General features: G+C 42.5%; 1 long non-coding RNA gene across 1 annotated transcript in view; it reads left to right on the top strand.

The window, feature by feature from the left end:
* The first annotated feature begins 695 nt into the window (after positions 1 to 695).
* The window catches only part of LOC310683114, a 90,258-nt gene continuing 63,662 nt past the window's right edge, over positions 696 to 27,291 (top strand). The window contains exons 1-2 of the long non-coding RNA XR_014514293.1: positions 696 to 717; positions 25,528 to 25,637. This is a non-coding gene — a long non-coding RNA (uncharacterized lncRNA). The remainder of the gene's footprint in view (positions 718 to 25,527; positions 25,638 to 27,291) is intronic.

Raw genomic sequence — 27,291 nt, 5'->3', positions numbered from 1 at the left:
CGCCAGAGCCCGATTTCTGTTCTTATCCTGAAGCAAAGTTCTTAACCTGAAGCACTATTTCTGGCTTAGTGAAGTGTGTAACCTGAAGTGTATGTAACCTGAAGCGTATGTAACCCGAGGTACCACTATAAAAGCACACATTCTACTCATGTAAAAACACCAGGCAGGCCCCACAAGTAACCCAGAGATGCATTTTAAATAAAAGGACACATTCTACTCATGTAAAAACATGCTGATTCCTGGACCGTCCGCGGGCCGGATTTAGAAGGCAATTGGGTCGGATCCGACCCCCTGGGCCTTAGTTTGCCTACCCATGCTCTAAGGGAACATCCTCTATGGGCTCCAGAGAGGGTCTCCTCACGAGTTGGAGGCACAGCGTGGCTTTGCTGAGGCTCTTCAACCACCCAGCTAACAGCTGATGCACAGGGAAGCTGTGCCTCAGCTGAGCAAGCCCCCAGCTGTTCCAGTTCACACAAGGGGGGGGCTTTAAGCTGCTCAGGCATGGAAGGCTCTGCTCACCTCAGCTGAGCAGCCTCAACTACCCTCTGGCTGGCAAGGAGACCTGCCCCCCAGCCCAAATACATCCTCTTTGGACTCTGGGGTGAGCCTTCTGAGGGAGGTGCATTCCAGCACCATTTTGTCTTGAAAAACAGCACTGCTCCTGCTCTTGTTCTCCTGCAACTGGTATTCAGAGGCAAACCATCTTTCATACTTGAGGTAATATATACTATAGTCATCATGACTAGTAGCCATTCATAGCCTTCTTTCTCCTCGATTAATTTGACTAATGTTCCACTTTTCAAGTGCCACACAATGTTTGCTCTTCACTTGTAAGGAATCATTCTTTTAGCGTGGCAGCCGCTGTCCTTTGGAAGTCCCTGCTTATTGACATCAGGCAAGCACCACCATTGTTACCTTCAGACACCTGCAGAAAACATCTCTGTATCCAGACACATGATTCGGTTATGCCTGTTCTTAAATTTGTCTTGGATGCTTTATTGCGTTTTTCTTGCTTTCAGAAGTTTTAACAGTTTTCAAATGTTTTAAATTTGTTTTTATATTATTTTTTAATTTTTGTGTGTGTGTTTGCTGCCCTGGGCTCCTTTGAGAGGAAGGACAGGATATAAATGTCATAAATAAATAAACTGTCCCTTTTTAAAGCAGTCCAAGTTGGTGACCCGCACTGCATCTTGTGGTAGTAAATCCTATGTTTAACTGTGTGAAGAAGTACTTCTTTTTGTCTGTCTTGAATCTCACAGGTTCTTGGATTTTCAGAGAGGGACAAAAATACATCCCTGCTCACTTTATCCACACTATGCATAATTATGTACACCTCTGTCATGTCCCCACCCATTATCATCATTTCATCATCATTTTTATTTCTATGCCGCCTTTCCACAGTTAGAAAAACAATGTTCAAGGCGGCTTACAGCATAACAAGATTTACATAATTACAAAAGTCTTAAACAATAAATAAACCACATCAAAAAAAATACACAACCAAATGGGAAACAATTTCCACATAAATCAAAATCTAAAACTAAGTACTGTATACAGCATTAATATCACAGTTTAAAATGAAATAGGTAAAAAATAACAGCAATTTAAACAAAAAACAAAAACAAAACAAAATGGAGCCTTCTTTGCCCAGCCGCAGCAGCGGCAGCAATCACCTATAGAGCCCATCAGGCCCTGCCCTGGGCCAGGTGGTGAGTTGCCTTTCTTGCTCTGTTAAGCAAAAGCCCTAAACATTGTAACTTTTCCTCATGGTGAACCTTTTATTTGTGAAGCAATTCTACCCAATTGCCAAGTTAAGGGACCAAATTAGCCATGTTCTTTTTTGGTTCTACCACGAAAATCTTCCATTGCTCCGGGCTAATGAATACAAAGGGACTGAGACAACTGATAGTCACTAGACATGTCGTTTTACATTTTCTGAACTACATTTACTCAATATGGAATGCAGGGACATAACTGGCTGTGTGGTACCAGACTGACTCAAGGTGTTGGTTTGTGAAGCCTAAAGAGCTCAGGGTCCCAGTAGTTGCAGGATGCTTCCTCCAATACCAGCCAACCCAATCCCTAAGGTCACGTGGGGAGGACACTCTGCTTGTGGACTCTACTAGGATTTATGGTTCAAATTGTGTGACAGGGTCTTCTTTGTCCTGGCCCCCTGACATCGGAACACCTCCCCCCAGGAGTTGCATTTGCTTTAACTCCTCATTTTTTACATTCATACACCACCTGAAGATTTCCTTGTTTACTCTGGCTTTTTAGAGAATGAAATGCTGCTGGGTTAATAACCAATGGCTGCAACTGAATTCTGTGCTTTAATGGCTTCATTCTTTTCTATTTTATCTATTTGATGCATTTGGTTGTTTTTAATCTTTTATTGTACATCACCCTGGGCTCCTTCTGGAGGGAGCAATTTATCCAGGTAACAACTAAATGGATAAATAACTTTATTAAGCGCTGGATATTTAGATTCTTACTTCTTTGCTTTGATTTACCTCACTCCACCCCCAGACACCCTTAGACCTCCTCTTGCCACAGCATTTCTGGTTATGAGCCTAATTGCACTACCATGCTCCAAAGGCTAAAGGCAGATTCCACAGTAGAAAGCTCATTCCCTATAACCAGAGTTTCTTGGCAATGGTAATTTCTTGCCTATAGTTGCCACCGAATATTGCCTAGAGGGAAACTTGCTGTGAGTTTGAATCATCCTGCTCAGGCAGAACATCTGGAAGAATCTGGAGGTAAATTCTTCCTGCGGGGTAGGACTGGCACACAAGTACATGTATGCTCCCAACTCTCTCCTATTTCCCAGGGATAACCCCCACTTTCTGGCACCTGTTTCTGCTAAGACAATGTCCCAGTTTGGCATTTTGTGGCCATGCTGGGATACCAAATCCAAATCCAATCAAATCCAAACTCTACCATTTTCAGAAATATGGTTAATGTGCATACATTATGTGTTTGAGTTGTTCAGATTTCATCCCCCTCCCCAGGAAGACATGAGAAGTTAAATCCCTGAGAGGAGAGTGGGCAATGACTCTTAAAACATGCATGGAAATGTGTGTTGGCATGGTGCAAACAGACTAGTGAGGCCAATATGCCGTCCCTGCCGCTGTGTTTATACCACACCAGCCTCCCCTCTGCCTCCCCTTTCTACCCACTAAGCAACAGGGACCCACCTGCCAAGAAGCTAGCATAACAGCTTTGCCTCACCTGGTGAGACACTTCTTTTCCTTGTCCTCCCTGGAGACGCTTCAGATTTAACCTGAGGTAGCCTCCATGGAAGGCACATGCTCTGCCACTGAGCCATGGCCCTTCCCTTCCACGCAGCTCCAGACTGTAATTTTATTCCTGAGATTAGTATGAATGGGAACGTCACTGAATGTTTTCCAAGGGTTTTTCACTAATGCAGACTCCATGGTGTCTTGAGTTGCCTGTGAGAAAGAGGCTGGTATTTATATTCTGAGTAATAGCTGCTTTGGGCCTGTGGCTATGGGAGTGGATTATTATGGGTATAATTAATCATTGAGCCCTGTAAATTTGCCTAATAGAACACCTTTTGAGGTATCTCTCTTAAATCTGTCTCCATCCAACTGGCTGGCAAAATGAAGGCTGTGGCCACTTCATACATTTGCAAGTTGCATATATTAAACAAAAGAGGCATTGCATATATACTGTAGTTGTACTTATATAACTTCATCCAAAACTTCCTGTAAGCTTCAGTTACCAAGGCACAGCATAGTTCAGCTGCTGTGGGAATCAAAACACTTTCCAAAGGCCAGTCCCTTTTTCCTGAACAACCTGGCTCCCCTAGAATGTAGCCTAGTTCCCTGTAATATTCTTATTGAGATTATTTATTTAACATCTTAAAATGCTTTAACCTCTGAAAAACCAGTGAGAAATGAAATTATCCCAATTCTATAAATCAAAGGTTGAAAAAGGAAAGAATGTTGCTTGTTTAAGAATGAAATTTTGGTACGTTTCCCTAGGCTCAAAGCAGTTTGCTTCTTGCTTTTGTAAAAGAGATAATATTGCTGCATCTCTTTGTTTCATTTTCTCTTTTGTATAGATTTTCATTGAGTTTTGATAAATCCTACACATGAGATCAATTACACAATAATTCACACAACCAAGTTTTTTAAAAAATCATATCATAATGGGGGGGGGGGGCAGGCACAAGCACAAACAAAGACCAAAACTAGGCAAGTATAAAAAATGTACACAATAATCTTCAGGGTATGTATAACCAAAAACAATTGATCCAATTACTTAGGAAACAATAACCCTTAAAGCTTTGGGTTTTGGACATTCCCACCATAGATGTAAATATATCCCTATCGCCTAGCAACCCTGCCTACATTTCGGCAAGGAATCAGGGTTCAAGTATTACAGCCTACACAGTGTGAGGTACCACCTATGTAGTAACTTCAACATGAGCTCCCTGTTCATTGCTGAAACAGAGCAAAATGGTGGGTACTAGTCTTTGTTGGGTTAATTGCTCAGAAATTGACTGATGTTCATCTTAGAGGTCGACAGATGTTTCATCATGAATAATAATGGCTTCCTGATTTTGGGGGGGGGGGGAATCTCTCCAGCCCTTGCAACACAGTGCCCAACTGAGGTGGGGGCAGCCAGGAGATAGCATCATGCAGCTTGAACTGGGAGGCATAGAAGCCCCTTTCACATGTTCAATTGAATAGAGGCAAGAGGAGGATCATGCCCACAGACCCTGCTTCCACTCACACAAACTTATGTGAAGGTGATGATGCAAAAGAGTCCTCATGCATACAGATTGCATGTCTGTGTGATCATGGGCCCTGTATACACCCTGTACACATCAGCACAGTACATTTAAGGCACTCTTACACCACTTTAACAGTCATGGCTTCTCCCAGAGAATCCTGGGAACTGTGGTTTGTTAAGGGTTCTCACCTCACAAACATACAATTCCCAACGCCCTTAGAAAGCCATAGTTTTCAGGATTCTCCATTGCTGTTAAAGTGGTGTATAAGAGTGTTTTAAATGTATAGTGTGGTTGCGACCAGATTTTCTGGGTGGTTGACAAGGATTTCTGATTTCCGGTTTTTTAACAATAGCAGCAGAACAACCATCCCTCTGTCACAATAAATTTTGATGAAATGAAGAAAACTTGGGATAATTGGGAGTGGATATATGTGTGAGCCTGTGAGCTCCATTGAGTTCTGGTACTCAGAACAAATTCCTGTTCTCAGAATTTTTAATTATTAATAATTGGAAGCAGGCCAGGTTTGGTGGTTCTCACTTGAAGACAAAGCTGAACCCACTAGCCTGAAGTCTGCCTGCTCCTGATTTGCAAGATAGAAAATTCTCATCTAATATTCATGCTTCTTTTAAATATATATATAAAAGTAATGTATGAATCAGGTGAACTAAATCAAAAGAGCGACTGGCATTAAAACCAAGGTTGCAGGTTAGATCCCCATATGGGACAGCTGTATATACCTGCATTGAAGGAGGTTGGATTAGATTATCCTCAGAGTCTCTTCCAACTCTACAGTTCTGTGACTCTAAAAAAATGAATCATAATAGCATAGGAAGAGCCCTTCTGGATCAGGTGAAAGGCCTATCTAGTCCAGCATCTGGTTCTCTCAATGGCCAGCTGGATGCCTACAGGGAGCTTGCAAGCAGGACCTGAGCATAACATAACACAACAGCATAACACAACAGCTGGGGATATGCAAATATTTTCAAGCTTTGATTTCTTTGTTTTTCATTTTCCCAATCTTAAATTCAGTACCCAAATTTCCATGTCAGTTTGCAATTCTTTTTGAAAGCCTCGCAAAAATTCACCAGCATTTTAGTACAAATTTCTCTTATTAAATACATTTCTGCATGCAATTTGGCCTATTTAAATGCATTTTTATATGTCATTTTCAATGATATATGCTTTTCAAACATGCTTTTGCATTTGTGCATACATTACTTGGCTGGAGAACTGCATGGGAAAATTCAGAGAAGTGCGAATTTTGAAGGATGCGTGTGTTTTTGGTTCACAAACTGTTTCAGAAAGTACAAATTAGGTACGCTCACCTTTAAATGCAAACTGAATCCCCACTAGCACTCCTAGCAAGTGGCATTCAGAGGCGCATTGCCTCCAATCCTGGTTGGTCCATCCTTCAGATCCCTCTTTCCCCCACTAAAACCAGTTCACTCATCTTTTACACTTAAGAGGCACCCTTCCCTTCAATAAATGTCAAAGAGTTGCTGTCTCTACTTCCTGCTTATGTGTTCATTTTCTCAGGCTCCCTCTGCCAGTTGTCGAGTCAATTAATACAGATATGAATAAGAAGCCATAGTAATCTCATTAATATTAATAAATGTTAACATTGTAATATACTTCTTTTCATTACAATATCACCTTCATTAGAATTTTGTTTTGCTTTCCTGCAGTATCCTCAACAACAGTGTTGCTCAGTGGGGAGAAGAAAAAGGAGAGGGGTGGAATCCGGGGCAGGGTGGTTTGGTGCATGCCTCAGTAGCATGGAATTCAACCAGTTAAGTACTTTAAATGGAAGAATGAAAGATTTGGAGATTCTGACTTGTGGCGGGGGGAGAAGGCAACATGATCCGAGGCACATTCAGAGAACACATCAAATGCACTTCCCATCAAAGAAAGTTTTTATTAACTTTATAATGGCCTGTGATATGTATCTGCAACTCAGTCATATTGCCTTCATTTGTTTCTCTGTGTGACAAGATGCAGCCTGATCTAGCCTGACAAGCCACAATGAGTGCAATGCCCATATATCATGATGACACGTTTAAAAAAGGAAAGGAAAGGAAGACAAGCAGCCCCCAAACCAAGAACACACGCACAAACACACTGAACTTTTAAGGCCTCCTGTTCATCAGATGGAAAGCAGTTACAGATCTCCTAAAAGGATAACCACCAGAGAACACAGTAAAGGCTTTTGAGATGAAATGCAGTATAGCACCAAATGGCTTAAGCTAAAGAGCCCACCTAAGATGTGTAAAGACTCCCAGATAATGAAAGAGAGATGTGACCATGTAGATAGCCACACATAGGAAGATGGCCTTATGCTGAGTGAGGCCATTGGTCCTCCTAGCTCAGTATTGTCTATGCTGACTGGCAATGGCTGTCCAGGTTACAGATACAGGTCTCTTCTAGCCTTACCTGGAAATACCAAGGAATTGAAACTGGATCCTTCTGCATGCAAAGCAGTTGCTCTACCATGTAGCTATGGCCCTTCACCTTGTCACCTAGTTGTGACAAGATAAACGGAGTTCCCAGATAAACGGAGAATGATGTTTTACAAAATATACCTTTTTTTCCATTTTGACAATGACAACCTCCCTGGTTCTCCCCCCTCCCCCGTTCACAGTAAGCAACTGTGACCCACCTGCCAGGAAGCCACCATAGGAGCTTCCCCCACCAAGCAAGTCACTTCTGTAGCTAGTGTAGAATGCAGTGGCTAGATTTTTAGCTGGGACAGGCCTGAACCTATAACATTGGTTCTGGCCTGACTGCGCTGCATACCAGTTTGTTTCTAGGCTGAATTTAAAGTTTTGGTTTTGACCTTTAAAGTGTTATACATCTCGGGATCGCTATACAGTGGTACCTCGTGATGTGAATGGGATTCGTTCTGGAGCCCCGTTCACATCCTGAATAGAACGTACGACACGGTGGTGCGTCTGCGTGTGCACAGGTCGCGTTTTGCCACACATGCGTGTGACGTTATTTTGAGCGCATGCGCATGTGGCGAAACCCGGAAGTAACGCACTCCGTTACTTCTGGGTTGCCGCGGAGCGCAACACGAAAGCGCTCAACCTAAAGCACACTCAACCTGAGGTATGACTGTACCTATATGACAGCCTTTTCTCCATATGACTCTTCCCAGGTACTAAGATCATCTTTTGAGGCCCTTTTCGGAATGTCACCTCCAAGGCATGTCTAGAGGGTGGTGGTGAAACCATAGGCTTTTTATGTAGTAGCTCCCATCTATGGAATATTATCCCCAAGGAGACCTGCCTGGCATCATCATTCTGGCACCAGGAAAAGACATTTTTGTTTTCCTGGGCATTTGGACAGCATCCATGATTTTCTTTTCTTTTTTCTTTCGTGGGGTTTTCAGTACGTTTATTGATTTTTATTGCTATATTTTATCTTAAATTGTTTCCAGACTTCTTGTTGTGGGAAGCAATTCGTGAATTTAATACAAGCTAACCTAACTTTAGCTCATGCACATGCCTGGCTCCTGAATACTGTGGAATGGATAGGAGGTGAGCTTTGCAAACAAGTTCCTTAAGTCTTTTAATCTGCTTCCCATCTAAAGCGGCTTCTTTCATGGTCAATTATAGAGTGTTCCAGAGGTGTTTCGTTGGGAGAAAGAGTGAGGAAAGGGGATCATTCTTGTACTACAACTCTCTGGCCCTGCTTCTTCCAGCAATTGACTCACAAATGTAATTTTGTTTTATGGCTTCCTGTCTGCACTAATGAAGTATGATTAATCAGGGCCCATAATATGACTCTCCTCCTACACGACCTTTTCCCATACTCCCTGGTAAATATAATGCAGACTATTAATTTGGACTACAATGTTAATTTGCACAATAATGTTTGTATTATTCTAATGTGATCTGTTTATCATAAAAAATATGAGATAAATTAATTCAACACCATAGTCACCAATAAAAGCTGATGCTGCGGTGAAACGAGGAAGACAGTTCCTGGACAAATATAGTTCAGCTCAAAAAGGGGTATACACAAAAAAGCATGCCAATTTGCATACAATTTGCATGTGCTGATTTACGCAGCTCAGTGCAAAGGAATAATTGCTAATGGTTATAATTTCAATAGAAATACTATACATCTTAGAGACTGTAACCATGCCCCTGCTTGGTCTGTTGTTCAGGGGCTAACAGTTGACAGGTAACTTCAAGTTGCCCCTACTTTGCCTTCCTTTCATTCTCTATCTTGAAACTGAACTTGGACTGGACAGTCCTTCAAATAGAGGGTTGGCCTTTGTAATGTAGGACACCTGGCCACCCAAATTGGCAGTGGTCCAGGATCCTGACTTCGAATCACTCAAGACTGCTTTATACATTATCTGGTGCCCATGCAGTTGCTTCCCCTCCATGACTGCTCCCACACCACTCCAGGAATGTATAAGGCTTCCACCCACATGGTTTAGTGGCATATGCATGCTTTTATAACATGAAAAACAACCCAACCCCCGTTTACTGCCACACTATGTAAGCATACAAGTTCATTTTAACCACATGGGTGAAACCTGGAATGGCTTGGAAGCAGTGCCAAGAGGACCAGCAACAATGCCACTCCAGGTGACCTCTAAAGTGGTCCCAAGAAAATATTTTTAGTATATACACATGCTGCCCTTTTCAGTACTTGGAGTAATAACTTACTCCCAGAAGTAGACCAAGCAAGCTGGCTGTCTGCAAAATTCCAGAATGTTGGAGCAGCTGTGGGGGTGGGGGTGGTAGGTTCATTCCTTGCTAGTCCATTCTCATGCTGCTCCCTCTGTCTTTGGTCCTCAGTGTCTGTGTTTGGTCTGTAGCAGATTCAGATTTGTCTCTGGCCAATACTGTCTTTGTCCAGAAGTCTCTTAAGTCAGAACTAGATAAACTTTAAGGTGCCAAGGGCTCCAATGAGTATTTTTTTAAAAACACATATTAGAATGTGGAATCCAAACCCTAACCCCTTCTCGGTTCAAGGTTAGTAGCCACTGATAGGGTCATCTGCCAAAGCCTCCCTTCTAAATCTATCCAAACTGATGGGCATCACCACCTCTTGTCAGATCAGATCCCATAGTCCAGCTCTGTGCTGTACAAAGAAGTACTTCCTTTTGTCTGTCCTGAATCTTCCAACATTCGGCCTGATGTGCTTGACCTGTGTTCTAGTGTTATAACAAAGGGAGAAAAACGAAGCTGCCTTATATCATTTGTTTATCTAATCCAATACTGTCTCTTCAGCTTCTACGTGGAATTAGGCAAAGATCTTACAAAGATCTTACCTCCTACCTGATCTGTGTAAATGGAGATGCAAAGTAGTCAACATGGGTTGCCAAACGCCCAGGATTTTCCAGGACACTCAGCGATTTTCCACCCGGGCAATAATCCCGACTGCCTAATCTGGGAAATTCAACCTTGCTGAATGCTTCCTCATGAGCAGTAACCTGCTTGTGGGCCTACTCATGAGCAAGATAATGGAGGCAGTGGGTGTGGCTAGAAAGCTGCATACAGATGGCAGAAAAAGAAGCTTTGTGGCCCCCTCTAGTGAGGGAGAGGGTCCCCTTCTGTCTCCTTGAGACCAAAGGAAGCTAAAGGGTTACCTTACCCAGAAGCTGCAGGATTCATGTTATTCTTCTCTCCTCTATTATCTGGCAAAGCAAGATTCATTCTCAAGACAACATGTTGAAAGGCAGTGTGGTGCAGTGTCAGATTAGAAAACCCAGGTTCTACCCCCTTCTCAGCCATGAAATTCCTTGGCTGGGTGAGTTTGGGTCAATTACCATCTCTCAGTTTAACCAACCTTGGAGGGTTGTTGTGAGGATTTTTTTTAAAAGGGGGTCGGGGAAGAACTGTAGTCACCACCTTGAGCATTTTAGAGGAAACATTGGAAATAAACATCATTTTTGTTTCTAAAAAATAAAAAAAAGCAGCTCGCAATGGTTCCTGCCTCAATAGGTCCCTGATGGGCTGTGAGTTTCCTACTGTGTTAGTCAGAATGAATGAAATGAAAGGCTCTGAAGACTAATACAGCATGTGAGGATTTTTCCTCACTGCAAATGACATTTTCACAATATGCCGATGTGACAGTAATTTTCATCCCTCTCCCATTAAAAAAACAAAGAGACACAAGTCTAATGGAAATGTCACTTTAGGAAGTTTGTTTGTTTTGCAGCAAGTTGCAGAGAGGAGGTTAAATTTAATTCTCTTTGTGGGGTAGCTCTTCTTTGAAAGACAGCATTTGGAAATGAAGAAGGAGAGTGTTTAGCCTGCTTGGGGGAAGGGGATGCCTTAGTGACACTGAATCGCTTCTCTCCATGACAGTAATCTCAAATATATATATATATAATTTGCAAGCAATGCCATTATGGAATTTGGCTTGTGCCAACCTCACAGTTATCTTTTACTTTACTCTGAGAAATAAATTAAACTGAGCAAGCCCCAATTGCAGATACGTTCGTCTCCATCTGTTTTCTTATAAATGAAAAATATTGTAAAATTGCTTTCCTTAAACTATTGCGTCGGTGAATCAGGAATTATAAACTCACAGTCAAAGAGAGGATGCCAGAGCATTTTTGGTAAAGTGCCAAAGATGTTTAAGCTTTTTTTTTTTTCATTTAAAAAAAAACGCTCTGGAAATAACTGCAGTAAACTGATGACTGCTAAGGTTAAACAGTCATCGAGTTAAGTTAAATTCAATTTAGCTTAAATATTTTATTAGAAAGGAAAGCAAGCATAAGTGCAGAAGACCAAAATCTTTATTTCTTAATTAGCTCCTTTGCCTTATTTCCCCATGAATGTTAGGATGGGGTGGGGAACAATAAGGTCATTTTAAATTTTTGGTAAAACATCAACACTGAAGTGTGGTATAAAATGCATTTCACAGTAGGAGGGGAACTTGAGTCTCCATGTCCCTGAGATTAATGTAGAGGCTTAAGAATACAAATCTCTATTGTCTGAGAGTGAAAATATTTAGCAAACGTATGCGTCAAGGGACAGATAGGTTACCTGGTCAGCAATATCCAAGTTGGCTTGTGTTACTACTTATGGGAATATACATGCAATAGCTTTAGCAGGACAAACTACTTGCCAATGAATTAACCTACAAACATAAAATCTCTACTTAGAAAGAGGGGAATTCTCAAAGACATTGCATTACAAGGTTATACCAATATGATGCCGCAATTAGAGTGATGTGCTAAGACTAAGGAGACCCAGGTTAAAATCCACACTCAACCATGAAGCTTAGTGAGCAACCCTGAGACAATCATTGTCTCTCAGCATAACGTTCTTCACAGGATTGTACCTCTCATGTAATGCACAAAGGAGTGGGAGAGAAAGAGAGAGAAGCTGGAAAGCAGTCTTGTGCATGTTTACTCAGAAGCAAATCTAATACAGCCTTGCCTGCACATGGAGAAAGTGTGCCTAGGCTCACTTGAACTCAACAAGGCTTGCATGCAAACGGTCAGGCTGCACAAGCTACTGTGAATTGTTAGCATAATTAATTCTGAAACACTTCCCATAAAACATCCCAAAGTGATAAACACACACATTTCAAGTCCAGTATAGAGTGGGATAGAAAACTCCACTTAAAATGAGGATTGTTTGGAAAAGGAGGATCTTTAATAGGCACCAAAAATATAACCAAGACAGTGCCTGTCTCATATGTAAGGTGAGGAAGTTCCAAATTGTAGGTGTCCTAATAAGGTGTTTTGGTGCTTAAGCTTCCATTCATGGTGTTGGCTCCTGGCAGAGCAGAGGTCAAGTCCCTTCTAAACTGTTAAGCTTTTTGGGGTCAGTCACTCTCTCTCAGCTTAACCTACCTCATAGGGTTGTTGTGGAGGTAAAATAAGGCGGGAAGGGGTGAGAATAGATTACTTCTTTCACAAATCAAATTGCAGCAGGGGGAGAATGGTCCTCCTGGGGGCAGCAAGGAAGGTGTTAGCTGGTTGGTGCAAGTGCACCCATTGGTGCTGGTTTGGTATCCCTAGGCTCTTAGGACTGCCATACATCCAGATTTTCCCAGACATTACTGGGATTTCAAAGGCGTAAAGGGGAATTTCTGAAAGGTGGCACTTTGTCACAGATCTTAGGCAAGTCAATCAGAAAATTGTGGGTCAACAATTTCAGTGGTTTAGTAAAAATATTTTTTAAAGTTCTTTGTGGGTGTCCTGGTTTTTCTTTTTGAAATATGGCAACCCTACCCTAGGCAAGCCAATATAGATCATCAGTGCATCCATTGGAGCAGTTTGACCTGGCAGTTGTACTTTGCAAGTGGTGTTCTGTCACTTTCGATATGGAGTCGGTCCTATCATAGATTGTTTTTGGGTACCAGGCTTTCTTTGTTGACCTGCTTTTTTGGTCTACTTCATTGGCTGGGTATTGTGATTTAAGAATTGCCTCTTTGTTTGTGCTGCAGCCATCTAACATGGCTCCCCCTCTGTAAGATGGAAGCATTAATAAAGTGCATCAAGCCTTGGAGGTAGAAAAGGGAGCCTGGGAAAGGCAGGATTATAGGTACTACTTCCTACATCTCTGTAATAAGGAGGAGATCTAAACTGGCAAATTATATATTTGTTAATTTAGCCTCAGTCAGAATATAATTACCTCCCAGTGATTAGCAGGTCTGAGATCCCTCAGGCTGATCCTGCACAGCCATTGCTTCTAGCCGTTGCCTCCAGCCTCCAAGATACCCAGTTTGGAATAAATTGAAACATTATTTGGAGGCCGAGCCTTCCAGTCTTCCCATGGGATTGCCAGTAAACCTTTTGCATGCTCTGTGTCCAGCCAGCTAGAAAGGGCTACTTAATTATTTCAAATGACATTCATTAATGAGTAGACCTTACCCTGATCTTGAAGTGATTCTGTGATATTCACAACAGAACTTGTTTTGCTTTTCTCTTTGGTCAGAAGTCTTACAAAAGGGACCAACATTTCAGACAAGAGAGACAGATTCACTAAGGTGTGGACATCTACTTGTTGGTGATTCTGAGTGGCTGGGAAACAGTCCAATGGGAACAACAAAAACAATTTATTAGGAATGGACCCCAATAGTGATTGACCCTTCTCATTTTTCTTAATATGACTGAGAAGCCAACAATTTCCATTCCATATAGATACATCTCCATTACCAGGTCAGAAACTAATTTTCATTCAGTTCAATGGGTTTGTACCCATTGAGTTCCACTCTGAGCAGAATTGATGGACATGGCTAACTTTGGTCCTTTCCTTTAGGTGGGCCTGCTCTGACTCCCAAGACAGCATAATTTCCATGCATAGGTGTACAGTGGTACCTCGGGTTACATACGCTTCAGGTTACATATGCTTCAGGTTACACACTTCGCTAACCAGAAATAGTGCTTCAGGTTAAGAACTTTGCTTCAGGATAAGAACAGAAATCGGGCTCTGGTGGTGCAGTGGCAGCAGGAGGCCCCATTAGCTGAAGTAGTGGTTCAGGTTAAGAACAGTTTCAGGTTAAGAACGGACCTCAGGAATGAATTAAGTACTTAACCCAAGGTACCACTATACTGATGTTGAACTGGATTTGGCTAGAGCTATATGCATCATTACCTAAAAATATACTAAGGATTGGATCCAGACTGTTAGTTGACTGTAAGTCCCACTGAACTTAGTGGGACAAGTGAATGATTATGACTATTGTCCACTGATTTCAGTAGACACTAAGTTCAAGTTATAGATGATTTCACAGAAAAATCTGTTGTCATGTTGATGAGCTTCAAAATGACAAATTATCCTAGGCCGGGCTTCCTCAACCTCAGCCCTCCAGATGTTTTTGGCCTACAACTCCCATGATCCCTAGCTAGTAGGACCAGTGGTCAGGGATGATGGGAATTGTATTCTCAAAACATCTGAAGGGCCAAGGCTGAGGAAGCCTGTCCTAGGCTAATCTAAAAGTGCCTCCCATTTTCAACAGTTTTAAAGTACTTGCTCCAAACACACTTGTGTGTTGTTGTGATGCAGTTCTTTTTGTTACCATATTCGTTGTCCCTCAACTTCATTTCCCCCAGACTTCCCAAGATGCCTATTGGATGTGGTGGGCCACATGATTTTGCAGGTGATGCCATGATGTGATGGCATAATGGACAGCCATAAATACATTACATGAACTTATCACAGACAATCAGACTAAGGAGAACTGTGGATAAATGAGGATCATAAGAACAAAAGCAACAAAGAAAAATGAAAGTGGCAGCAAGAAAGAATAACCAAAGGAACAGAAACTCACAAAACAACACAAATGTTTGGTGAGCAATAAACACTCATACACACTTCCAATGATTTGGATAATTAATCCAGTGTTCTAAACCTGACAGAACTCCTTCTGGATAAACCCATTTTATTTATTAAATATACTTAGGGTTTGATTTTTTTTTTCTTTACACATTTTCATGGACTTATTCTTACATGTTTGTTACCCCTGTTTTGGGTAGCCATGGTGAAACATGTAAAAAATTAATCAATGAAAGAAACCTTGAGGGTTGATGAACTGAATTGCTCTTCTGTGACAATTATCACACAGCTTTAAGAGATGAATGTGTTGCACTTGTTTGTCCTGTATTTCATAATGTGCAAAAGGCCTTTTGCAAAACCAAACATTCTTATCCAAGATATAATTTTCAAGTGATTTTGCTTTGTACCTGCTTATTTTATCTTGTGAAAAATCTGAAATACTATTTTCTTTAAAGATTAGTTGAGTGTATGTTTATTCCCCTTAATAACAGGCACCGTGTGACTGTTTTCTTTCACCACCTTGTGTCTGAAGCATTGTGGGCTCACACCATAAAATCACAAGCTACAGACCTAAACTGAAAACTCTCCTTATTTGGGGAAGGAGACACCCTGTGTTCAAGGTGATCTTCTTCCCTCTGGCTTTGAAAAATAATCTCCCAATTTTGCCTTTGTTCTGGTCAGTTTCACCTTCACTTGTGATTTGCGATGCCGTAGTATCATCAGTTAAGGAAAACTGGCCCTAGGCTGAGCTAAATGTTTGAGATCAAAGCAAACAGACTGTTTGGATGCCCCACCTTTGTACCCCATTTCACGTTAATTAGGATAATTTTGCAGTATCTGAGCTGCTGCATAACTTGTATCTAGAGTCTTGAAAAGCCTGGTTCCAAGACCTGAGATCCAAGAGTGGCTTCAGGCATTGTGTAATGTGAGAAAACAGGAAGTGCAAGTACCTTATGCTTCCTGCTCTTTATGTTTCTCCACAACCTAGTAAGAGACACTTTCACATCTCTCTGCTCTGTGAGCTGTATGTGTTCCTGTCCTTTCTTAGCAAGATGAGAAGCTACATTGCTGTCAGCGGATGCTGGTCCACTAGGGCATATGGGACACTGCCTAACCAGCCTCAGTCTTGATTCCTCCAAACCACCGGCCTTCTTACTTACAACCAGTCCAGAGGGTGGTCCTGGCTGTCTGCTTCTTCCTCAGACTCAGTTTTGCCACTGCAGAACTCAGTTTGCATGTATATATTCATAGGTCCATTCTGTCCTATTTGCATGTCAACCTGTGATTGGAGGGAACATTCATATTATTTTTGTAGATATTTTACCCTAAATTATGTGCTTTTATATGCCTATTATCCTGAAAATATACATTTTCATACTTACTTTACTCAAAAACTGTATTGTGCCATCTCTGCTGTATTTTGGCAACCTTCTGAAGACATTCCTCCCTCAAGTTGAGACTTTTAAGTAAAGATCTTTCCCAGTCTGTGTCTACAATGGAATTGGTTTTATATAGTTTCATCACTTGTGTGTGCTTTGCCCTGGACTCCTTTAGGAGGAAGGGTAGGATGATGATGATGATGATGATGACAAAATGAATAAAATACTAACCCAGGAGCACAAATCAGGAGAGTTTACTTAATAATATGGACTGAATGAAATTATTTAGGATCCCTACTTCAGTGTAAGGGAGAAGTATGGTATGTTTGCAGTGCTTTCCAAAGTTGCCAAATAAATAAAAAGTTACAAACTGCATTTCTTATGTGATGTAGCACACTACATCTTTGGGGTGGAGGGTGGGGAGGCAAAACAAATGACCCAGAAGAGTCTGCCCAAGCCAAGCCAAATTATCCTACATTATTCTTCTTATTTCTTTTTGATCTTAAACTCCTTTTTATTTATTTAAAGATAATGTTCTCTAGAACTTGTGTTCTTTTGAAAGGGTGAAGAATTTGCATGAACCAATTTCTGTTAGTTCCCTTGAGAATGTTAAAAACTTCAATTAGGTCACTCTGAAGTCTCTTTTCCTGGGAGAAATTCCTTAATCTTCCTTAATAATGTACGTCTTTGAGTGTTGCTGCTGTTCAAGTTGCCTTGCAATTTTCTTCAGAAGTAATTATAAACCAGCTATGATACACTTCATAATAAACCACGACTCTTAAGTATAGTCATTTTTTTTCTGGGTCCTGCAAAGCCAGATGCTCCTGATGCAACGGCAGTACATGACATTGTTTTTTTTTATAAAGGAATGTGCTGGGAAATGTCAGGACGCCATTCCTTAAGAAGCAGAATGTTCTTCTCTATAACAATATTTTAGTTAGCTATTTACAAAAGTTTCTCTTACCTAATTTATTTTCTAAAAATGGCAGGCAGCTTATAATATGAAAGAACATAAACATGATAAAATCAACAAAAAGTAACTATGTTTTATAATATTGAATCACAACCGCATCTGAAATCACTATAACAGCAAAAGGCTAGAGGTGGAGAATCTTTGGCTCTCCAGATGTTACTGAACTACAACTCCCATCAGCCCCAGCAAGTACAACCAATGGCAGCCCATCCAGTTTTGCAGATTGAGGCAAAATTGGAACATGCTGTTCCCTCCGGCTGCCACTCCTCACCCCCACTGGTGTTGCTACTCTCTTACCTGTGTTGTGTGGCAGTGGCTTCCACAAAACACCAACAGCAACACTTGTGCCCGCAGCAGCAGTTTCCACTGAGATCTCGGGGAAGCCTCACAAGACCTCAGGTGCTCTGTGAGGTCTCACAAGATTTTGGTGAGATCTCGCTGGAAACCACTGCTGGTGCCACTTCTCGGCTGCAAGCAGAGACAGCGGTGTGGCAGCAGGGGCATGGCAGGCAGTGCTTCCACCGCTTGAGAAAGGCACCTCACCTTCCTCTCCAGTAGGTCAAGCCTGACTATGGCCAACAGCTAGGGATGGTGGGAGCTGACGCTCAGCAACATCCGGAGGGCCAAAGGTTCCTCACCACTCATTTAGAGGAAGGCAACCCAGTTTCAGATTGGGGTGGCAGAGGCTGTAAACTATCCACATAATAGCTGAAAAAGTAGTAGTTTTTCCTTGTCTATAGATTATATTATTATGCTCATTTTGCTCAAAGAGGGTTCTTTACATATACTGGACCTCAAGGACCCAATCTCCTCACAGGAGCAAGCCCAGACCCTTTGATCATCATCAGAGGCCCTTCTCCCTCTGCCTCATCTAGGGAGGTGCAGAGGGTGACTACACAAGAATGGTCTTTTTCAGTGATAGTTCCCCATCTATGGAAGGTCTCTCCAGTTTTTAAAAAAAATGCCTGGTGTCATCGTTGTCAGGTTTAAGGTGTCAGGTCAAGACATTTTTATTTACCCAGGCTTTTAGTAGGGTAGGGTAGGACTTCTCTGTCTGATTGTATTACTGGGTGATCGTTTTAGGAATTTAGTGCTTACAGTGGTACCTCGGGTTAAGAACTTAATTCGTTCTGGAGGTCTGTTCTTAACCTGAAACTGTTCTTAACCTGAAGCACCACTTTAACTAATGGGGCCTCCCACTGCCACTGCACCGCCACAGCGCAATTTCTTTTCTCATCCTGAAGCAAAGTTCTTAACCCGATGTACTATTTCTGGGTTAGCGGAGTATGTAACCTGAAGCGTATGTAACCCGAGGTACCACTGTACATATTTTTAAATTTGACTTTTTATTCTTTTTAGCTGTTTGTATTTTATTTTGTTATTAAGTTGCTTGGAGACTTTTTTAAAGTAAGGTAACTAACAAATGCAATAAACAAATTAATAAATAAATAAATTAGTAAGTAAATAAATAAATAACAACAGCAACAACTCTCAAAGCAGGTTAACTCTCCTGTTACCTCATCAAGGCCCTCTGCCACTATGAGCTGGGGAGTTTCTCTCTGCTTAATGAACCTCTTAATGAGTGCCAAGTTACCTTGCCAATAGGGATGAGGGAGAAATTCAAATCAGTCCACATTGAAAGGAAAACTCACCAAATTTACACTTCCTGAAACAAGACACGAACCAAATTACCACTGTACTTCAAAAAAAATTCTTTTCTTAATTTTGCAATGCCTCTCTCCAGCAAATTAAAAGGGATAAAAAGGATAAAGTGTGCATATAAATGCATATATTCATAAAAATAACATACAAAATACATTGTATTAGGGGGAATTGCTTTGCAAAAATTGTGCAAAACTGTTTATATTGGGGAACATTTGCACTAAAAAAGTCTCTAATTTTGCCTTTGTACAGTAGGTTAGTTTCTACACACACTTTCCTACCCCTCTCTCTCTTCCATCCAGACAAGCAAGAGCCATTATCTGAATTAAAGGATTAATTCCAGCGCAGCAAAACCCTCAAGCAGGGCATGGCCTGTGAGTGCCATGGCCTGGGGAGAGTCCCAAGGGCCATATAGAGAGGCCTGGAGGGCCACATTTGGTCCCCAGACCTGATGTTCTTCACCCCTGTCCCAACATGGTGGTGGTGGTGGTGGTGGTGGTGGTGATTAAACTGGTATTCTTCCCTGGATACTTAAGGTTCCCAGTATGGGAGCAGAACAGTACATTAAGATACGGAAATCAATATCCGAACCATAAATGGGAACCACACATATACTGCCATAAGTTCTGTAATGGAAGAAAGTGGGGAAATAAATGTAAGAAAATGAAATATCAAATATGTTTTTAAAAATCAAGAAATCAGAAATTAAGACAACATAGCAGCAGTCTGTTTCTTAGGATATCGGTCTAGCTGTTACTAACAGCGAGAAACTTTCAAGTTTGGTTTCATGAAATCGCCTGACCTAGAGTCATTCAGCTCTGTGAAACTTTACAATGTCAGTTCTTTCCTACTCCCCTTGGGTGCACGTACAACACTGATGAGTAGAACATCTTCCGAGAAATGCCAGAGGTTTATCATGAGTCACCGGGCATCCCACTTGCATCAATAAAGATTTTATAGCAGCACCCCCAACCCCTGTAATTCTGTGTATTCTCAACGTGTTCTAAGCAGCAATAGATCTAGCTAAGCTTATCAGCTTCATCACCATGCCAAGTGCGAAACCCAACGTACTTGTCTGGATACGGTCCAGAGAGTTGTTTCTGTTGTGATCTTGTTGATTTCACACCCAGCTCAGCTGAAACGAGAGTTCCATCCTTTCTTTAAATGGCTTCTGAAAGTAATAAAGACATGTTGCTTCCTTTCAAGCTGGCTTCTAATTACACCTTGCAACCATATGTTGGCCTGGTTTCTCTCAAGCTTCCTTATGATGACTATGGTTTTATTATTTCAATTTAAAGGTGCTTCTGTTGTTAATGACTTGGCCAATCTAGATATGTATTTTCTCTATTAAATGAGGCGAGGATCTTTTCTAATCTTAGTTAGCGTGCTCAGTGCATGATCTCTTAGTTGTTTTACAGTGATTGCCATTGTAATTGTCTTTCCAGTTCCCTTTGTGCCTTAAAACAAATCTTCCCAACGGGTTGCCGAGGCTCTCTATATAATTTCATATTGTGGTTAGATGTCCTTTGGTTCATGCAGCAAAGGAGTCAGTAGGACTAACAGCTTCTTATGAGTTGCTACAGCCACTGGCGGACGAAGGTGGGGGCGGGGGAAGCGGTCTGCCCTGGGTGCCATCCCGGTGGGGGACATTGCGGCCACCCCCACCCCCTGGGATGCTCGGCACTCACTGCACACCCCTAGGACGTGCACCGCTTACCACGCCCCCCAACGCACACCACACCCCCACGGGCGGCATGTCACGCACCCTGAAGACGTGTGCCAGCCACATCACTGGGTGTACGCCGCTCCCGGTGCCAGAGCAGGTAGCTTCGCAACTAGCTACAGCAGCCCAGGAGCTCACAGGGATGTCTTATACAGAGTTAGACTTCTGGTCCAGCTAGTTCAGTACTGTCTACACTTAACAGCAGGAACTGAATAGGATCCAGACATGAACCTATCATAGCCCTACCTAGAGATGCCAGGGATTAAACCTGGGACCTTTTGCATGCACAGGTGCTCTACCACTGAGCTATGTCCCTTTCCTGCCCCTTTCTCAGCTTGGACATTGAAAGGAGAAGCAGGTGAGGAGTGCAGTACAGGGAGAGAGAACATGATATTCTTGTGGAGAAGCTGGTGCAATGTGGGGTGGACGAGGCTACTGTTTGGTGGATTTGTAGTTGGTTGACTGACCGCACCAAAAGGATACTCACTAATTATTTCCTCGTCATCCTGGGGAAAAGGGAAAAGTGGGGTGCCACAAGGTTCTGTCCTGGGACCGTTGTTGTTCAACACCTTTATAAATTACTTGGATTTAGACCTCAAGCTTAACATGAGTCAACAGTGTGATGCAGCAGCCCAAAAGCCCTAATGCTATTTTTGGCTGTCCCAAGCAGGAATGCCAGCTTGGCCCCGCAACCATGGGTGCCCAAGGCCATGAGTACCATGCACTGTATATGGCCATGGCGAAGAAATTTGTGGGTGCCTGGCGCCTTCATTTTGTAGGTGCTCAGGCATCCAGAGCCCCAGGGAGTTGGCACCTATGATCCCAAGCAAGGGAAGTAATAGTACCACTCTATTCTGCCTTGGTCAAACCACATCTAGAGTCCTGTATGTAGTTCTGGGCACCACAACTTAAGAAGGATGTTGACAAGCTAGACCATGTGCAAAGAAGGGTGGCCAAAATGATCAAGGGCCTGGATAAGAGGAGACTGAGAGAAGATATGATAACTATTTTCAAATATCTGAAGGGCTGTCACATGGAGCAAGTTTGTTTATTCTTGCTCCAGAGGCTAGAACCTGAACCAAAGGCTTCAAGTTACAAGAAATGAGATTTCTGACAGTAAGAGCTGTTTGACAGTGGAACAGACTTCCACGAGAGGTGGTAGGGTAAAGGTAAAGGGACCCCTGGCCATTAGGTCCAGTCGTGGCCGACTCTGGGGTTGGGGTGCTCATCTCGCTTTAGTGGCCGAGGGAGCTGGCGTACAGCTTCTGGGTCATGAGACCAGCATGACTAAGCCGCTTCTGGCAAACCAGAGCAGCGCACAGAAATACCGTTTTCCTTCCCGCCAGAGCAGTACCTATTTATCAACTTGCACTGAAGTGCTTTCAAACTGCTAGGTTGGCAGGAGCAGGGACCAAGCAACGGGAGCTCACCCCGTCGCTGGGATTCAAACCACTAGGCTCTGTGGTTTAACCCACAGGGGAGGTGGTAGACATGTTTAATTAGGATTTTAAACCCTAATTAAACTGTGCATGCCCCCCCATTTGCTTCCAGAACTAGATCCAGGTTGAATTGGCTTCAGATTATCCCCAAATCGGAAGGGGGGAGCACGCAGTTCTATTGACAACCTGTTCTTACTGCAGTGAACATGGGAGGAGTAAATTCTAGTGTTCATATGAAGCCTAGCTAGCTTGGCTTTCCCTATTAACCTTAGGTAAAGGTAAAGGTAAAGGTAAAGCAGCTTTCGAACTGCTAGGTTGGCAGGAGCAGGGACCAAGCAACAGGAGCTCACCCCGTCGCGGGGATTCAAACTGCCGACCTTCCGAATGGCAAGTCCTAGGCTCTGTGGTTTAACCCACAGCGCCACCCACGTCCCTATCTATTAACCTTAACGCAGCATCAAATTGGTTGCCTTTGGTCTTGATATAGACTTCTTTGCTTTCAGCTGTAGCTGCCAGCCATGATGTCTATACTCTGGTGGAATCTACACACATATAAAAGCCGTTCTGAAAATGCTTTTTAAAAAATACATTGAATTTTCCATAAGGCTCGCAATTGCCATCTAGCATCACATTGTATATTGCACTTAAAACACACTTGAAACATTTTGTTTGCAGCTGTATGGCTGGGTCCTCTGATTACCAGCTACTGGAAATTGCAGGTGGGGAGAGTGCAGTTGTCCTGATGTCCTGCTTGCAAGCTTCCCAAAAGTGTCTGGTTGGCAGTTGTGAGAACAGCATGCTGGACTAAATGGGCCTTTGGCCTGATCCAGCAGGGCTCTTCTTATTCTCAGCTGTTGGCTTAAAAATATTCAACAGATGCAGTTTGTATTATAGCAAGAGAAGTTGCACTGGTTGAACCAGTTCCTGAAAGGCACCTTAAATGCCCACATACCTGTTTTTAAGTGAAGAACTAGCCTCTCCTCTTGTTATTCATGTACTGCAGGAGAACAAGGGGAGTGCCCATCTGAGCATTGCTCAGGTGTGTGAAGGGGAAACAGAATTCCCATAGCCCAACTTTCTGTCCTTGTGGTCCCCACCCTTTTAAACTTCAGGGGCACATTTGGACCTTAAACTGAGTGCAGTGGAAAACATCCTCTCTGGTAGGGTTGACCCAAGACCTTTTGGCACCTGATACAAACCACAAAATGGCCCATACCCCAGCCAAGGAAGAAGGGGATGAATGAAGCTCTGCATCAGGAACAAGGGAGGGATGAAGAACTACACTGGGGATAATGGTAGGAAGAGACAAGCAGTGCCTCCTATTTTCAAAGAAGCCACTGCAGAGGCAGCATGATGGGGGTTGAGGAGGCAGCAGATCTGGCCTTCAAGGAGCATGCCACTGTACTAGCAGGTGATACATGCCTTGGAGACCAGATCTAGCTGCCTTTGCGGATACTACTGCCAGAGGGAGTTGCTTCACCTTGGTTTATGCCCCCACCCCTGCAATCTTCCACAGAGACAGAAAGAGAGAGCAGTAGCAGCAGCCCCCACACATGGATTGGGACCAGCAAACAATTTAAAACTTTTGGAAGGGGTGTGTGAGAGACATTGTTCTTCACTTTCTCCTGCGAATCAAAATACAAAATGAACCTGTGGGAATTTGCACATCACTAAAGAAAAGTAACTCCCTCCCAGAGAGAAGTAACTCTCTGAGGCCCCGTTCACACTGGGGAGACAATGGGCAAGCACTGTCACAGCTTATATGCACAGTGCTTAGCAAGATTTGGGTGCTTTATAGATGTTTTAAATGATAGAGACAGTGAAACCACAGGGCTCCCAAAAATAATAATAAGGTGGGGGTTACTTTTTTATTTTAACTACCATCTAGCTAAAATGCTATTTTAAGCAGCGTAACCCAAGTTGTTGTTGTTGTTGTTGTTGTTGTTGTTGTTGTTGTTGTTGTTGTTGTTGCTGCTGCTGCTGCTGCTGCTGCTGCTGCTGCTTTAATTTTAATCACAGCAGATTCTCCACTTGAAACAGGAAGAGAGGAAATCCAATAGTTGATAAACACATACTGTCAGGAAACACAAATCTTTTTAGGAAGTACATCATGTAATTGTGTCTCAGAGCCCCATGACTTTTTAGAGTTCAGGGCTGTAATTCTTGGATGGATAAATCTGCCCAGGCTCGGTATTTGTGTTTCTGGGAGGTGTAGGGTGCCGCAATGGCTAAGAAGCCTATAATACCTGACCTAGAACATAAACCCAGACAAGAGGCAAAAGCCAATGCAGTTTCTGCGGTTGAAGAGCATGGTCTCAGCCATGCCATATATTGAAAGTGCACTTAAAGCACATGGATTCCTCAGAGATCTACTCTGTTAAAGGTGCTGGGAATTGTAACTTAGAGGAGCCCAGGATTCTTTGGGGAAAACCGTTATTATTAAAGTGGTATAAATATGTTGTATAGTGTGGAAGTGACCCATGGCAGCACCCAAAGAGCAAGGAAGCTTTGGAATGATATACAAGCTGACGTTTCCAAACGGCAGATGCACATTGGGCACATTACAGTATTCTAGACAAGGTGTAACTTAAGAAGGCATTTGCCACTATGTCCAGAGATGAATGGCACAGTTGGAGCACTAGACTTAGCTGCATCACTGAAGCCACAACAAATTAATAATAATAATAATGATGATGATGATGATGATATATTATTTTCAATGGGACTTGTTCTCAAGTAAATGTGTTTAGGGGTGCTACTATTTTTAATATTGATGCTCTGCTATTTTGTTTTACTGTTTTACTGTGGTTTATTCATGCTTTAATTGTTTCATGACTGTTACATTTTGTTTTTGTAAGCTGTTTTGAGAGCATTTGTTATAATTCCTGTTCAGAAAGCAGGTAGTGCTAATTCCACAGGGGATGTAGAAAGGGGCATTTAGTTAAGTGTAATGAGCATCTTGGACGCGGGTGGCGCTGTGGGTTAAACCACAGAGCCTAGGACTTGCTCATCAGAAGGTTGGTGGTTTGAATCCCCGCAACGGGGTGAGCTCCCGTTGCTCGATCTCTGCTCCTGCCAACCTAGCAGTTTGAAAGCACATCAGAGTGCAAGTAGATAAATAGGTAGGAAGGTAAACGGCGTTTCCATGCACTGCTCTGGTTCGCCAGAAGCAGCTTGGTCATGCTGGCCACATGACCCGGAAGCTGTATACTGGCTCCCTTGGCCAATAAAGTGAAATGAGCGCCGCAACCCCAGAGCCGGTCACGATTGGCCCTAATGGTCTCTTTACCTTTACCTTTAATGAGCATCTTCTGTAGATGCAATTTAGCAATGCTAAAGGGAAGGCCATCACTCAATGGTAAAATATCTGCTTTGGATGCAGGAGACCTCTTGGTTCAATCTTCAAGATCTTCAAGATAGGGTTGAAGAAGACTAGACAGTCACTGGCGGTAAGTGAAGACAATATTTAGTTAGACTAACCCAAATGTCTGACTCAGTAGAAGGAAGATTACCTGTGTTCAAAGTGTTCTAGGAATAGTTCTGATAAAATCAGAGAATCGGATGGGCACCTGGAGGTAACCTAGTTCAATCCCCTGTTTAAAGCAGGAAATTAGAGCTAGACCTTCCCCAACATCTAGCTTTTACTTGATGGCTGCCAGAGAGAAAGGAGCCACAACTCCCCATGGTAATTGGTTGCCACCATAAAGCTTCTCCTGATATTCCACTGAAATCTACCTTCTTGTAGAGTAAACCCTTAGATCTACTCACACCCTCTGAAGAAAACTTATATGGCAGAAAGATTACACCCCACAGAAGAGAGCCATTTTTCTACACTCCTTCCCCACCTCAATTCCCACAGTGTTTTCTGAATGTTTGAGTCCATAGAAATCATTCCAAAAATAATTCTATGGAGAGAAAAAATATTGTGTTGCTTCCTAGTAAATGGACTCAGAGACTCACATGAATGTGAACATTATGCAAACCTGGTGCCAGATGTTTATGATAATTTCCCCCACCAAAAAAATAAATATGAAAACTTTAATGACTATCCCTTACAATTCAATTTGTCTACATTCAGCTCAAAATAAAATGGAGTTTTAGTGCAAACAAAAATGTTCTGAGAATGGGCAAACTGCAGAATCACTGTGCAGCCACATTCTAAATGGAAACAGTAGACCTGGTTTTTAAATATGCACACACATATATTTCCCTTCCTAGGATGCAAATTGATTTTCCAAAACAACTATGCCAAATCCAGTGTTTACAGTGGGCAATCGGATCAGTTAGTCTGGTCTGGGCAGTAGCATTCCATTGCCTTGAAGCAAACAATGTGCAGCCTGAACTCTAAGTGACCCAGTTGTCTCTACTAATCACTGGCTGATTACTAGCTAATCAGTGTCTTGTTTAGAGCATGGAAGCCAAAAACACTTTGGACTGTGGGCTGCCTTTGGGAAGCGAGACACATTTTTGCAATTTTCCTTAGCATGCTGCAATTACACCAGAGGTGGACAAAGAGAACCCAGGGCTGAAATCAAAGCAAACTGTAAAACCCGGAGCTATAAAGGGACTCTGGCAACATATTAGAATGACTATAAACCATCTCAGACTTCTGTTGTTCTAAATATGGTGGACCCCAGACTTCTAAGTCCCCTGGAGGCCTTATTCTTTCCTTCTGTTCAGAACGGTCATCTGAATAGGGCTTTAGAAGGAACACAAATCTTACATCAGCTGGGGCTCTGTCTGAAATGGATCTGTGAGGCTCCTGAAGCCTGGTGCTCTAAGGTCTCCTTTTGGACTGCCCATAGGAAAAACAAGAGAGGAAAGAGTGACAGGGCTAAGAAAAGTAAGATTAGCAGGAAGAAGCAAAAGGAGAAAGGAGGAACAAGCAAGCATACCCTTGCCTCTGACCAAGATGTCGTTCACATATCACTCCCAAAGAATAGGTGGAAGTGACTGCTTCATCTCTCCTTGGCCCTCGGTATCTGCTCAGACAAGGGGCTGTCAACAATACACACACTGCACTCCTCAACTATTAAGAGTGCCTCAAATACTGGAAACCCTACGATCTTTTAATCTTTCCGTTTCCTGGTCAGCACACCCAAG

Source organism: Podarcis tiliguerta (assembly GCF_965153285.1).
Source record: "Podarcis tiliguerta genome assembly, chromosome: 8".
Taxonomy (NCBI): domain Eukaryota; kingdom Metazoa; phylum Chordata; class Lepidosauria; order Squamata; family Lacertidae; genus Podarcis; species Podarcis tiliguerta.
The sequence above is the reverse complement of the archived record's forward strand: the minus strand, read 5'-3'. Positions and strand labels throughout refer to the sequence as shown.